This window comes from Giraffa tippelskirchi, chromosome 4 (assembly GCF_054371585.1).
Source record: "Giraffa tippelskirchi isolate mGirTip1 chromosome 4, T2T-mGirTip1v1.2.pri, whole genome shotgun sequence".
NCBI lineage: Eukaryota > Metazoa > Chordata > Mammalia > Artiodactyla > Giraffidae > Giraffa > Giraffa tippelskirchi.
In genome coordinates this window covers 124,887,197-124,899,892 of record NC_137278.1, presented here as the reverse complement: position 1 = coordinate 124,899,892, position 12,696 = coordinate 124,887,197, and the positions used below count along the sequence as shown (strand labels likewise).

The 12,696-nt window shown below is 39.4% G+C and overlaps 2 long non-coding RNA genes across 2 annotated transcripts in view; one reads left to right on the top strand and one right to left on the bottom strand.

Moving 5' to 3' along the window:
• The window catches only part of LOC145546144 (uncharacterized), a 216,245-nt gene that overhangs the window by 111,363 nt on the left and 92,186 nt on the right, over positions 1-12,696 (top strand). The gene's annotated exons all lie outside the window — the stretch shown is intronic.
• LOC145546145 (uncharacterized) lies at positions 1,852-12,280 on the bottom strand. The gene is made up of 4 exons (XR_014082558.1): positions 12,159-12,280; positions 5,675-5,934; positions 3,537-3,704; positions 1,852-2,898 (listed from the first exon to the last, which is right to left on the bottom strand). It is a non-coding gene; the product is annotated as an uncharacterized LOC145546145 (long non-coding RNA).

The following is a 12,696-nucleotide window of genomic DNA, read 5'->3' as shown; positions in this document are numbered from 1 at the left end:
ATTCTGTTTCATTGATCCACATGTCTGTCTTTGTGCCAATACCATGCTGTTTTTTTAATATATATGTTTACTTATTTTTAATTGATTTTTGCTTTACAGTATTGTGTTGGTTTCTGCCAAATATCAACATGAATCAGCCATATGTATACATATATCCCCTCCCTCTTGAACCTCCCACCTGCCTTCCTCTCCATAATACTATGCTGTTTGGGTTACTGTAGCTTTATAGTATTGCCTGAAGGCTGGGAGGGTTATGCCTCTTGCTTTGTTCTTTTTCTTTAGAGTTGCTTTGTCAATTCTGGGCCTCTTATGGTTCCATATAAGTTTTAGGATTATTTGTTATGTAATATTCTATGGAAAAGGTCATGGATGAATTGATAGGAATTGCCTTAAATCTGAAGATTGCTCTGGGTGATATGGACATTTTAACCATATTAATTCTTCCAATCCAAGAGCATGGGATGATGACACTATCTTTTCTTAGCCTTGCATAATGGTTTGAAAATTTTAGGTGACCTTATTCTCTTGCTCCCCATAAAGCCCCTGGAAGATGTATATTTCTTCAGATGAGAAGATTAGGGTCTTCAGTTCAGAAGTTTAGTATCTTAAGGAGCTTATTTAATTTACTGGGGCCAGTGATTGTACAAACCAGACCTATTCCCCAAAGAGAGCCTCTCTGTGACTCCATAGGACCTTAACTGCACAGGGGCAAGCACCTGCTAAACTCCGTTTGTGTGAATTGAATGATAACAGCTAATTGTCAGGTAATTACATGTGTTTTCTCATTTATTCCTCAAGATATCCCATCAGAGTCAGACATGGTAAGCTGGGGAATGCTCTGCCTGCATCTCACTGAATCGATGCTCAAATACCACACACACTCCTCTTTGATAATTCAGGCCAGGCTTGCTGATGCTTAATGTAGGACCCCTTTTGGTACTAACTGATTCAATAAAATCCAAAATTCCAAATCAAGCACAAAAACTAGCAAACCTATCCAGAGGCAAGAACAGAGATGAATGAGATCTGAGGAGCTCTCTGCAGCTCTCCTCCTAGCAACTGCAGTCAATGTACATCATGTTCCCAACAGGAGGTCCCCATCCTCAGCTTTGAAAGTAAATTAAAACAGTCCACATTTCTGATGCTCTGTTGGGATGAACAGCCTCTAAAACTGAATGATCTTAGGTTATTTTTGTTTAAAAAAGGACAATAGGTTTTAAAATGTAATGTGCTTTTGATCCTGTAAATGAGCACCTCAGAGCCAGCTTAGCTTCTTCCTCTCTTCTCTGCAACTCCCTCTCTTTACCCTTGTGGTACAACTATCAGCCATAAATTCAGGACTGTGTAATCCTTTGTCTGGTGTCAAAGGTCTTTCAAGTTCCCATTCTGAACCATCAAAGATTCCTTAACTTCCTTTTAGCCTCTATAAATATCAATTTATTGTTCTTTCTCTCTGTTTCTTGTACTGACACTGAATCTTGAGAACAGCTTGATTCAGGGGAAAGCTGAAATCTTAAACATTTCAGAGAAGCAGTGGGTGATGAGAGTGTGAATGTAGCTACTGAACCGATCCATGGAGCAAAAAAGGGAAAAATAAGTTTTGTTTCAGAATTGTAAGAATTTCTTCATTGCACAATGTACCAACCAGGAGGGCAGCATATTAGCTGATCATATTGCCACAAAAGTGTTTCCTCCAAAACAGGAAGGAGCTGAAGACAAGAAGGGTTACAGGTAGGCAGAGAATGAGCTGCCAGGCAAAGGTGGCAAAATACTGAACTGAAATGCATTGAGAATCTCTGTATCTGAGAAGCCAGCTGTAGGATCAAGGATGGACAAAGAGAAAATCAAGTCTTCTTAATGTGTTTTTTAATTTTACAAATTCAAATTAAGAAGTGGCTTTATTTAGCAAGAATAAAACTTCAGGCTAATGGAATAGTGGCTAGAAAGCATAGGAATGGTGCTATACTACATGCTTTTCGTTGTAAAAATTAAGAAAATATGTGTTTAAGATATCGGATAATATAAATTTAATGTTAACTTTAATAACCAAGTACTAGCTGAAAGAAAGTAGACCTTATTGTTTAGATAGCTAGAACAACCTGAATTTATGAAAAATAAATACAGTCTATACTTTTAAGAAAGAGGACATATAGTTAAGTGGAGACTGTATAGTCCAATAGTATACACTTACTGAAATTCTTACTGGTTATAGTATTAGTTAGACCCTGGGAATCTAAAAGTCAAGGAAAGTATCAGTGTTTGTTCTTGAGCTCATTTTCTAGAAATGAGCTCATTTCACTGAGGTGAAAACATGACAGTCAAAATATAGCAAGGGCTATGGTAGAAGGGTTACAAAAATCTGGGGGCCGGTAGATGGTTTCAGGAAGAGATAATGTAATTCATTATGTATAGCTGTATAATAATAACTCCAAATACAGTGCTTTTGAACAATAAGCACATAGTTCCTGAGAGTCAAGAAACCTGGAGTGGCTTAGCTGGGTGGTTCTGGCTCATGGTCTCTTACAAGGTTGCAGTCATCATGTGGGCCAGGTCTGCCATCATCTGAGGGCTTGACTGGGGAAGGATCCACTTTCAAGGCAGTTCACTCACATGGCTCTTAGCCGGAGGCCTCAGTTCTCTGCCATGGAGGTATCGCTCTAGAAAAGACCCTGATGCTGGGAAAGATTGAAGGCAGGAGGAGAAGGGGATGACAGAGGATGAGATGGTTGGATGGCATCACTGACTCAATGGACATGAGTTTGAGCAAGCTCCGGGAGATGGTAAGGGACAGGGAAGCCTGGCCTGCTGCAGTCCATGAGGTTTCAAAGAGTCGGGCGCGACTGAGTGACTGAACAACACTCATAACAGGGCAGCTAAATCCATCCCAGAGTGAGGGATCTAAGAGAGAGAAAGGCAAAGTCACAATGTCTTTTATAACCTAGCCTCAGGAGTGATATTCTATCACCCTCCAAAGTTTATTGATCATGCAGATCAACCCTGATTGGGAGAGTGTGACCTCCAGGATTCTGGGCTCACTGGGGCCCATCCTGGAGAATGGCTACCATGGATACTATCTAACTCTAGTAGAAGTTCCTAGGGAATACTTTGATAAACTGTTATTCAAAATCATTTTTAGTTAACTGATAATTATTAACTGGAATATGAATGTCTGTTTATAAAAGGAGAATATTAATAGTAGCCAATATAGTGAACACTTTCTAAGGAGCAGGTACTTTCAAAGTATTTTCCTTGTGTCATCTCATTGCGAGTCAGTACAGTATAATGCTTAAACATTTGAATCTATATGTGTCTATAGAGACACATAGGCTTTTTCATAGTGGGGCATATGACTTAACCAATCCGCATCTTAGTTTTTTTTTTTAATCTGTAGGCAAATGAAATAGTACACCTCTCATAGGATTGTCTTGAGAATAAAATAAGTCCAGTCACCATGCTCTCCCCTAATTGTTAGAACACTTATGTCCCAAAACCCATCTCCCTCCCCCACCCCCTCATTTTCTTCATTTATTTTTTACCCATGGGAAATTGCAGGGTGTGGGTACTACATTGGTCTGACCCAGTGGGAAGCAAGGAAGTCTCAATGAAGAGTTGGATGTCCTCTACAGAATAGTCTGATGGGCTCCATAATGCCAGTCAACCAGGCTGAGTTTCAAGTTGTCAGTCTACTGTTATATTCACTCCTGCTGGAAAAATGAAAAAAAAAAGGGTCACCTCATGGACTATTGGGCAAGTATCTGACTACTCCCTAGGGAAGGTAGTTCTGCTCAGTGGCTTGGAACAACCCACACCTTTTCCACGGGACATTGAAAGCTGGCTAGAGAGCCACCCTGTGTGTCCCTCTGACCTCATGCCCCATAACTGAGGACATTCTCTCTTCCTGGCCCTGGCACCCCTTGAAGTCCCACTTTCTATTCTCATCTGGTTCAATTTGGTTTAATTAGGTTCTTGCCATTTTTATCCCTTTAGCATTGGCCAAAATGTCCCTACAGGACCCACTCCTCCACCCCAACTATTTTTATATTTAGGAAATAGAAACCTTGGATACAAGTGCTGGCTCCCCCTCAGCTAGGTCGTGTGCCCAAAGCCTTCCCAGGTTACTGCAGTCATGCCACTGCATTTGGGTACCACTCTGGATTGCAAAAACAACTTTCCCAAGCTAAACAGTCAAAAGTTCCAGACAAGTTTATCTGAATTTACAAAGTTCTCTAAGGATATTTCATTTCCTTTTCTTTTGCCCTGCTATTTAAAAATAAATGGTAAGAACTTACAATGGCAATGAGGAGGAAACTGTGTTTAGACTGATTGCCCCCACCCCTCATATTCTACCCCCACTCTCCTTTGGAAATGACACTAGGACCCTTTAAAATGTACATAAGCAACACCAGGGATTAAGCTTCAAATGAGAACAGGATAGGAAGTGTATTAGTCAAGTAAACCCTCATTAGCTGATGGTTGTCTATTGCTGATGGTTGCTGTATTTACCTTTTTATGATGAATGACAAGATTTACCATCACCAAGATAAAGGGCTTCTCTGAAGTTTGAGCAGCCTCCACCTTTCCTGGGGTGGTTGCTACCCCTGGCCCCCGTTCCCACCTGCTGGCAGCACAGCATCTCTAGTCAACTGTCCACAGCTGGGGTGGGACTGGGGCCAGGAGACCTGAGCAAGCTCCTGTTTCATGTCTGCTAAGCCCTCTCCTTCTCTTTGTTGAAACTTGTCTCAAATTGTCTCCTTAGGGAAATCTGCTTAAAATCATTTCCCTGTCCCCACAGTCAATCATCCATCCAGTCTAGCTATTCCCTATGGATTTTTTTCATAAATGAATGAGAGCATCTTTCTTCACAAAAAGACACCAGTGTGTGTATGTGCCTGTCCATTTCATTGCCTTCAAAACCACATAGCTTGAGGGAATGACTCATTCTGAGACTTTTCTCTGTTGTGAGTTAGGGGTTTTCTCAAGATCATGGGCTTTGCAGTGGGACATTTTGGTTTCAGTTCTGCCACTTAGTAGAAGCGCTATCCAACCACCTGAAGTCCTATTTTCTTTACCGGTAAATTACAAATAATGATGGTGTTTACCTCATGGAGTTATTATGAAGCTTATGGAGCTATATGAAGCATCTTGGAAGTACTTGGCATATACAAGCACTCAATATTTCACTTATTATAATAATTATGAATTTAAAAAGTCCATCTACACTCAAGGTTTCTACCTGAGGCTTTGTGGGAAAGTTTGACTGAAGTTGTCTCACGGTATCTCTATCGCTATGTTCAATAAAGCAGCCACCATTTTAACATTATTGTTAACAACGCATATTTTAGATGTGAAAATTGAGCCTAAAGAGGTCAAATGGCCTAAAAAGGTCAACAATCAAAGTTGTCTCATGGCAGAGCTGGGACTCAAACTGAGTTCCTCAAATTCCACCGAGCACCAAGTTCAGGATTTAACATTAAATCACAATCATCTTTAACAAGGTAGCTGGATATGTAGAAAAACAAACAACAACAGCAACAAAATTATCATAAGATGTAATGAGCACTATGGTGAAAAAATACACATAACTTGTGTTAGTAACTCAGATCAGAGAACAGTTAATTTGGGGGTGAAGGAGGGGTGAAATCACAGGGGCTCTGAAGGATAGTTATTGTCTTACCTAGCAGACTTCTGGAAGAAGAGGTCACAAACTGGGCTGCTTGCAGACACATTTTATTTTTCCTTCAAAGTTTTAGAATTATTTTGGATTAATTGCCAACATATAATAACAGATTTCTCATAAAAATAGAAATGTCTAGCTTTTCTTGGAAAATCAGATCTGTTGATGTGTTTGTCCATAGTTCTGCTTGCTGTCAATTGGCTGTCCACTTCATCCTGGGCTGACCTCCAACACCATCCCCATTGGGCCTCTTCTTGACTCTTGAGAAGGATCAAGAAATTGAGAAGACAATATTTTCATAGGCACATCAACAATTAAGCATGAACATTTAAAGTGCTAGAGAGGTGCACTGGGATGACCCTGAGGGATGCGATGGGGAGGGAGGTGGGAGATGGGTTCAAGATGGGGAAAAATGTACACCCATGGCTGATTCATGGCAAAAACCACTACAATATTGTAAAGTAATTAGCATCCAACTAAAATAAATTAATTAATTAAAAAAATAAAGTGCTAGAGAGACAAGAAAAATCTTTGTTTACTTAAGTAGATTAAAATAGTAAAGAAATCTACTATTTGTTGACTGAACATATCCTTTCCTACTTAGATTTCAAGGATACTTAGGTCTAGTGTATATTTACATGTGACTAAAACAAAGGAAAGAGAGTTGGAAATCCTATGGAGACTGTGGAGGTATTGGAGTGAATTTGGAAAGAAATATGCTTCTGAAAAGGCCCATAATAAAGTTGGAACTCTAAGACTTGTGTGCCACATGTTTTCTGACTTTGCTGATTACTATTAGACATATATTAATACAAATTAATTATTCTATTTTTTAAATCTCCATAAATGAACATACAATTTAACACAAGGGTTTTGAATATTTTTGATCATGACCCACACAGTATGAAATACATTTTTCATCACGCACATGCTTGTACATTCATCAGTGGGTAGGCACTTGGATTTCTTCTACTGTTTATCATGAATAATGCTACTATGAACATGAATGTAGAAATATCTGTTCTAGTCCCTGCTTTCAATTACTTTGGATACATACACAGAAATGAAATTGCTGGACCACAATTATATTTTTAATTTTTTGAGAACACAATCATTTTTACAAAGATCACAGCTACTGTGAAATAATATTCTGTATTAGAGTGTGTATCTGTGTTTCCATTGCTTTCTAGCACCCTGCCAAGTTTGCAAATAGGAATTCTCAAGGAATTTTTGTTATCATGGTTGTGAGGAGCACAGGCTTCTGTAGAGGCATTATTAGAATAAAACCAATCTCTGGGAACTGTCTGCCACTCAGTGATGAATAAATGAACATTCATTAAGAAACTCGATATGGTGATTGAGAAATTGCCTCTACCTTCTGTGTTAAAACATAAACATTTATTAGTCTAGTCTATTTCATGTCATGACTATACAAATAATACTTTTTTCCAAGCAGTCTCAAATGAGATGGCAAAGAGTGAGCAAGAGTCCTAAATCCCAGTCAGAGCCATCGATATTTACATTAAACAAAATAGAAACCCCCAATAAAACCAAAAACCCCAACTCTTATTTGTAAAATTACATTTGTAATACAGGTTCATTGTGGGATAATTTAAAAATTATAGATCTAAAAGTAAGAAAATTAAAACCATCTGTAATTCCACCCTTTTTTGTTGATTCTTCCAGGTTATTTTCTAGGTATAAATGTATTTTGTGTAATTTTGAACAAGAAAATAGTGTCAAATTATAATTTATATTTTTGTAACTTGTTTTTTCCCAATAGTAATAGTATTGAGACATGCATTTTCATGTCATATCTTTTCTCATGAAATATTGTTTATGATCACAAAATGTCCACCTTTAGATGTCATTTAATTATTTTTCTATGTTATTATTGGACTTTTTTCTTTGAAATTTTATTTTTCTAATATGACAATGAATATTTTCATGGCTAAATTTTTAATTTCATCTGTACTTTTTTGTGGTGGGTTAGTCAGTAAGTTGTGTACAACTCTAGCTCGCCGGGACTGTAGCCTGCCAGGCTTCTCTGTCCATGGGATTTCCCATACAAGAAGACTGGAGTGGTTGCCATTTCCTTCTTCAGGGAATTTCTTCTCAAGTACTTTTTTAGGATAAGTTTAAAAGATAATATGGCTTCTACAAATGGAATATTTAGATTCATACTTTTTCAAAAAGAAAATATTTGAATGTTTTTCAATATAGAAAGGCATATAGGGACTTCCCTGGCAGTCCAGAGGTTAAGACTCCACACTTCTCGTGCAGGCAACATGGGTTTGATCCTTGGTCAGAAAACTAAGGTCCCACATGCCACATGGTTCAGTCAAAAAAAAAAGAGTAATATAAATTTATTATTACAGGTTTACATGTTTCAATATTACAAAATGGAATAAAAAGAAAAATTAAAATTGCTCCTAGACCTCAAGGTAATAGTTGTTAATTTAATGAACATCTTTCAGACTTTCAAGTCATGTACATGTGTGCTAAGTCTCTGCCACCATGAAGAGACCCTGTGGACTGTAGCCTGCCAGGCTCCTCTGTTCATGGGATTCTCCAGGCAAGAACACTGGAGTGGGTTGCCACGGCCTCCTCCAGGGGACCTTCCTGATGCAGGGATTGAACCTGCATCTCCTGTGTCTCCTGTGTTGGCAGGTGGGTTCTTAACTGCTGAGCCACCACGGAAGCCCAGTACATGTATACAAACCTATATATTTACAAAAATAAGATCTGACTCTTCATTTGAGCTTGGCAACCTTATTTTTTAACTTGACAGATAGTGGTCTTTTCCCATGTCATTAAATACTCTTTCACAGTATAGTTGTTGATGGTTTTGAAACCAGGCAACCCAGACTGGGGCTTGAACCCATTGTCTTTTAACTGAGATCACAAACCTGGTCTCAGGACTCAATGCTCAGGTTCTTGATGTTTCATCAAAGAAAGAATTCAGTGAGAGACACAGTGATAGGTAAGAAGTGGATTTATTTAGAGAAAAACACACTCCACAGACAGAGGGTGAACCATCTTAGAAGGCCAGAGTGGTACCAGGATAAGGGATTGTCAGTTTTTATAGAAGTGGGTAATTTCATAGGCTAATGAGTAGAGGAGTATTCCAGCTATTTGGGGGAAGAAGTGGGGACTTCCAAAAATTAGGCCACTGCCCACTTTTTGACCTTTATGGTCAGCCTTGGAACTGTCATGGTGCCTGTGGGTATGTCATTTAGCTTGCTGATGTGTTATAATGAGCATAAACTGAGGTTCAGTGTCTAGTGGAAGTCAACTTTTCTGTCTTCTTGCGCCAATTTGATTCTAATCAGTTTATGTCATGTCCTCAGGCTATGTCATTCTTTCCAAGGTTGCCCTGCCCACTCCCCCCGTTTCAGTTTCAAATCATTTCTTTGTGGAGGAGGAAAAACGTTTCCCTCTACCTTCGTAGTTTCTATCTTTGGGGGTCCTAAGCATTTAACTGACTAAAGACAGAAGAAAAAAAGATCTTTTACTCATGTTATATACATGGGAATTCACAGAAAAATGTAACTCAAGGAGTGACTAGAATGCGGGGCTTATATATCGTCATAATGGGTGTCCCAGGTGGTGCAGTGGTAAAGAATCCCCCTGCCAATGCAGGAAATGCAAGAGACTCGGGTTCAACCCCCGGGTCAGAAAGATCTCCTGGAGTAGGAAATGGCAACCCACTCCAGTATTCTTGCCCGGAAAATCCCATGGACAGAGAAGCCTGGGGGGGCTCCAATCCATGAAGTCACAGAGTCGAACACGACTGAACAACCATGCACAAGCATGACTACCGACATAACAGGGGAAGAGAAATGGGCCTTTATGAGGGTAGGTAGGAGACACGATAGTTTAATGACAACATCTGTTTAGGCGGCTTCTTATTCTAGTGCTATCTCCAGTGATAGAAGTCAATCCTTCTTGGATTCCTGGAGGGCACTTATGACAGTTTAATTCTTTGGGGAGCCTCTGCTCTTAGTCAGGTAAGGACAATTTAGGAAAGAAAATTCTTCACAGTGATATATTCAGAATCCCTTCACCATGTTTGTATTACTCATCCCAATACCGGTTTCTGTAGCCTCTGCCGAGAGCAACTGACCCACTCATGGCTCCAACTAACTGGATGGGGCTCCCTTCCTCTCCTGCCCTCTCTCTACCAGCCAACAGCTAATTGGAACAAGACCAACTACCTGACCATGGACAAGCACTGTGTTCATTTTAAGGGTGCTTGCGGCACTGTCTTTACTCAGGGAAAAGCTGAACCAATCATGATCTCATTATCGTATAGATTTGAGATGAGAAATAAGCAGAAAGGTGAACTGTTCACAGTGAATGCACAGCTTAAAGATGCATGAAGGAGAGATGAGAGAGAGCAGTTACCTTGAAAGATCATAAAGAGGTCAATCGAGACTATAGAGAAGCAGGATATAGTAGTAAGATAAGCTATGAGGTTGATACAAATATGTAGAATAAAGAGTAGTGTTTTAGAGTAAAGGCTTTGAAGTCTGATAGAATTTGAATTTTGGCAATTTTACTTAAATGGTATTTGACTTGCACTAATTAATCTTCTAAGCCATATTTTCCTTATCAGTGACACGTGGATAATATTTCTCTTATGGAGCTGTTGAAAGAATTAATTGAGCTATTATAGGAAGGGTAAGACCACCTTAACTGCCTCCTGAGAAATCTGTATGCAGGTCAAGAAGCAACAGTTAGAACCAGACATGGAACAACAGACTGGTTCCAAATTGGGAAAGAAGTACATCAAGGCTGTATATTGTCATCTTGCTCATTTAACTTATATGCAGAGTACATCATGTGAAATGCCAGACTGGATGAAACATAAGCTGGAATCAGGATTGCAGGGAGAAATATCAATAACCTCAGAGATACAGATGACATCATCCTTATGGCGGAAAACGAAGAGGAACTAAAGAGTCTCTTGATGAAAGTGAAAGAGGAGAGTGAAAAAGCTGGCTTAAAACTCAACATTCAAAAAATGAAGATCATGGCATCCAGTTCCATCACTTCATGGCAAATAAATGAGGAAACAATGGAAACAGTGACAGACTTTATTTTCTTGGCTCCAAAATCACTGCATATGATGACTGCAGCCATGAAATTAAAAGCACTTGCTCCTTGGAAGAAAAGCTATGACAAACCTGGACAGCATATTAAAAAACAGTGAAGTGAAAGTCGCTCAGTCACGTCCGGCTCTTTGTGACACCATGGACTATACAATCCATGGAATTCTTCAGGCCAGAATACTGGAGTGGATAGGCTTTCTTTTTTCCAGGGGATCTTCCCAACCCAGGGATTGAACCCAGGTCTCCTGCACGGCAGGCTGATTCTTTACCAGTTGAGCCACCAGGGAAGCCCAAGAATACTGGAGTGGGTAGCATATCCGTTCTCCAGGGGAACTTTCCGACCCAGGAATTGAATCGAAGTCTCCTGCATTGCAGGTGGATTCTTTACCAGCTGAGCTACCAGGGAAGCCATTAAAAAGCAGAGACATTACTTTACCAACAAAGATCTGTCTAGTCAAAGCAATAGTTTTTACAGTAGTCATGTATGGTTGTGAGAGTTGGACCATAAAGAAAGCTGAGCACGGAAGAATTGATGCTTTTGAACTATGGTGTTGGAGAGGACTCTTGAGAGTCCCTTGGACTTCAAGGAGATCAAACCAGTCAGTCCTAAAGGAAATCAGTCCTGAATATTCTTTGGAAGGACTGATGCTGAAGCTGAAACTCCAATCCTTTGGCCACCTGATGCGAAGAACTGACTCATTGAAAAAGACCCTCATGCTGGTAGAGATTGAAGGCAGGAGGAGAAGACGACGACAGAGAATGAGATGATTGGATGGCATCACCGACTCAATGGGCATGAGTTTGAGCAAGCTCTGGGAGCAGGTGATGGACAGGGGAGCCTGGCGTGCTACAGTCCATGGGGTTGCAAAGAGCCAAACACGACTGAGCGACTGAACAGAATTGAACTGAACGGTTAGGATTCTTAGCACACAGTGTCTGATACATAAGAAGCACTAAATATGTAAAATCACTATTATAACTATTTCTCCTCAAGTATAACATATATTTGATATCCTTCCTGTACTATATTTTGAATCTTTGATATTTAATATATCAGTTAATGAATATGTGATTAATGTTTGTATATTATGTTCTAGAAAGTTTTGTATTAAAATTTGGATTTTTTTATTGACCAAAGTTCTGAAATAACCAAATCAGTTTTCTTATCTACAACTTTATTCTACTTTTAAGGAAAAAAGGAGATTCTACCAAGACTGCTCATTTAATTTGGGCCATATGTTAATAGCTTGAATTTTCTTTCCCACAGTCTGTTAAAGTTTTGAACTCACACAGTAAACAGGGTTATTAGCTGTGAAATGCCAGTTGACAACTGGGTAGACTATATTCTCACAAGATTTGAAGTTTCTTACCTTTTTCTCTTAGAAAGGAATTGCCTAGAATTTTCACTCTTGCTGGAATGGTACAAAAAGCAGGGAGGGGATTCAGTTTTTAGTCATGTCAACTTTCTGCCTCTTCTCATCCCCTCCCTACCAGATAATTAAGGGCCACGTGTCATGTATAAATAGCTTCAACTGAGAACATCCTCATATCTTTGCCCCTCTCATCATTGAGCTGAGCCCATAACTGATGTTGCAATTAGAGTACTGATTTAGCTCTGAGAGACACATTGCAAATGATCCTCTGAGGAGGACGGTATTTATATCAGTACTGACTGATGAAGACTTTGTCAACTGTACTTTTGGCAGATTATTTCATGGCATGCCCCTGAGTTAATCTACTTCTCATTATAACCGATGATCCATGATGATGTATTTTCAGAACCACTCATCTTACACAGGGTACCATGATGTGGAACAGACCTATGGAAATGCAGACAATTAAGAAAATTCTCAATCAAAATGTAGGAGTCAACAGAAGAGTTGTAGAGGTCAGGGCATTTCGTGATTT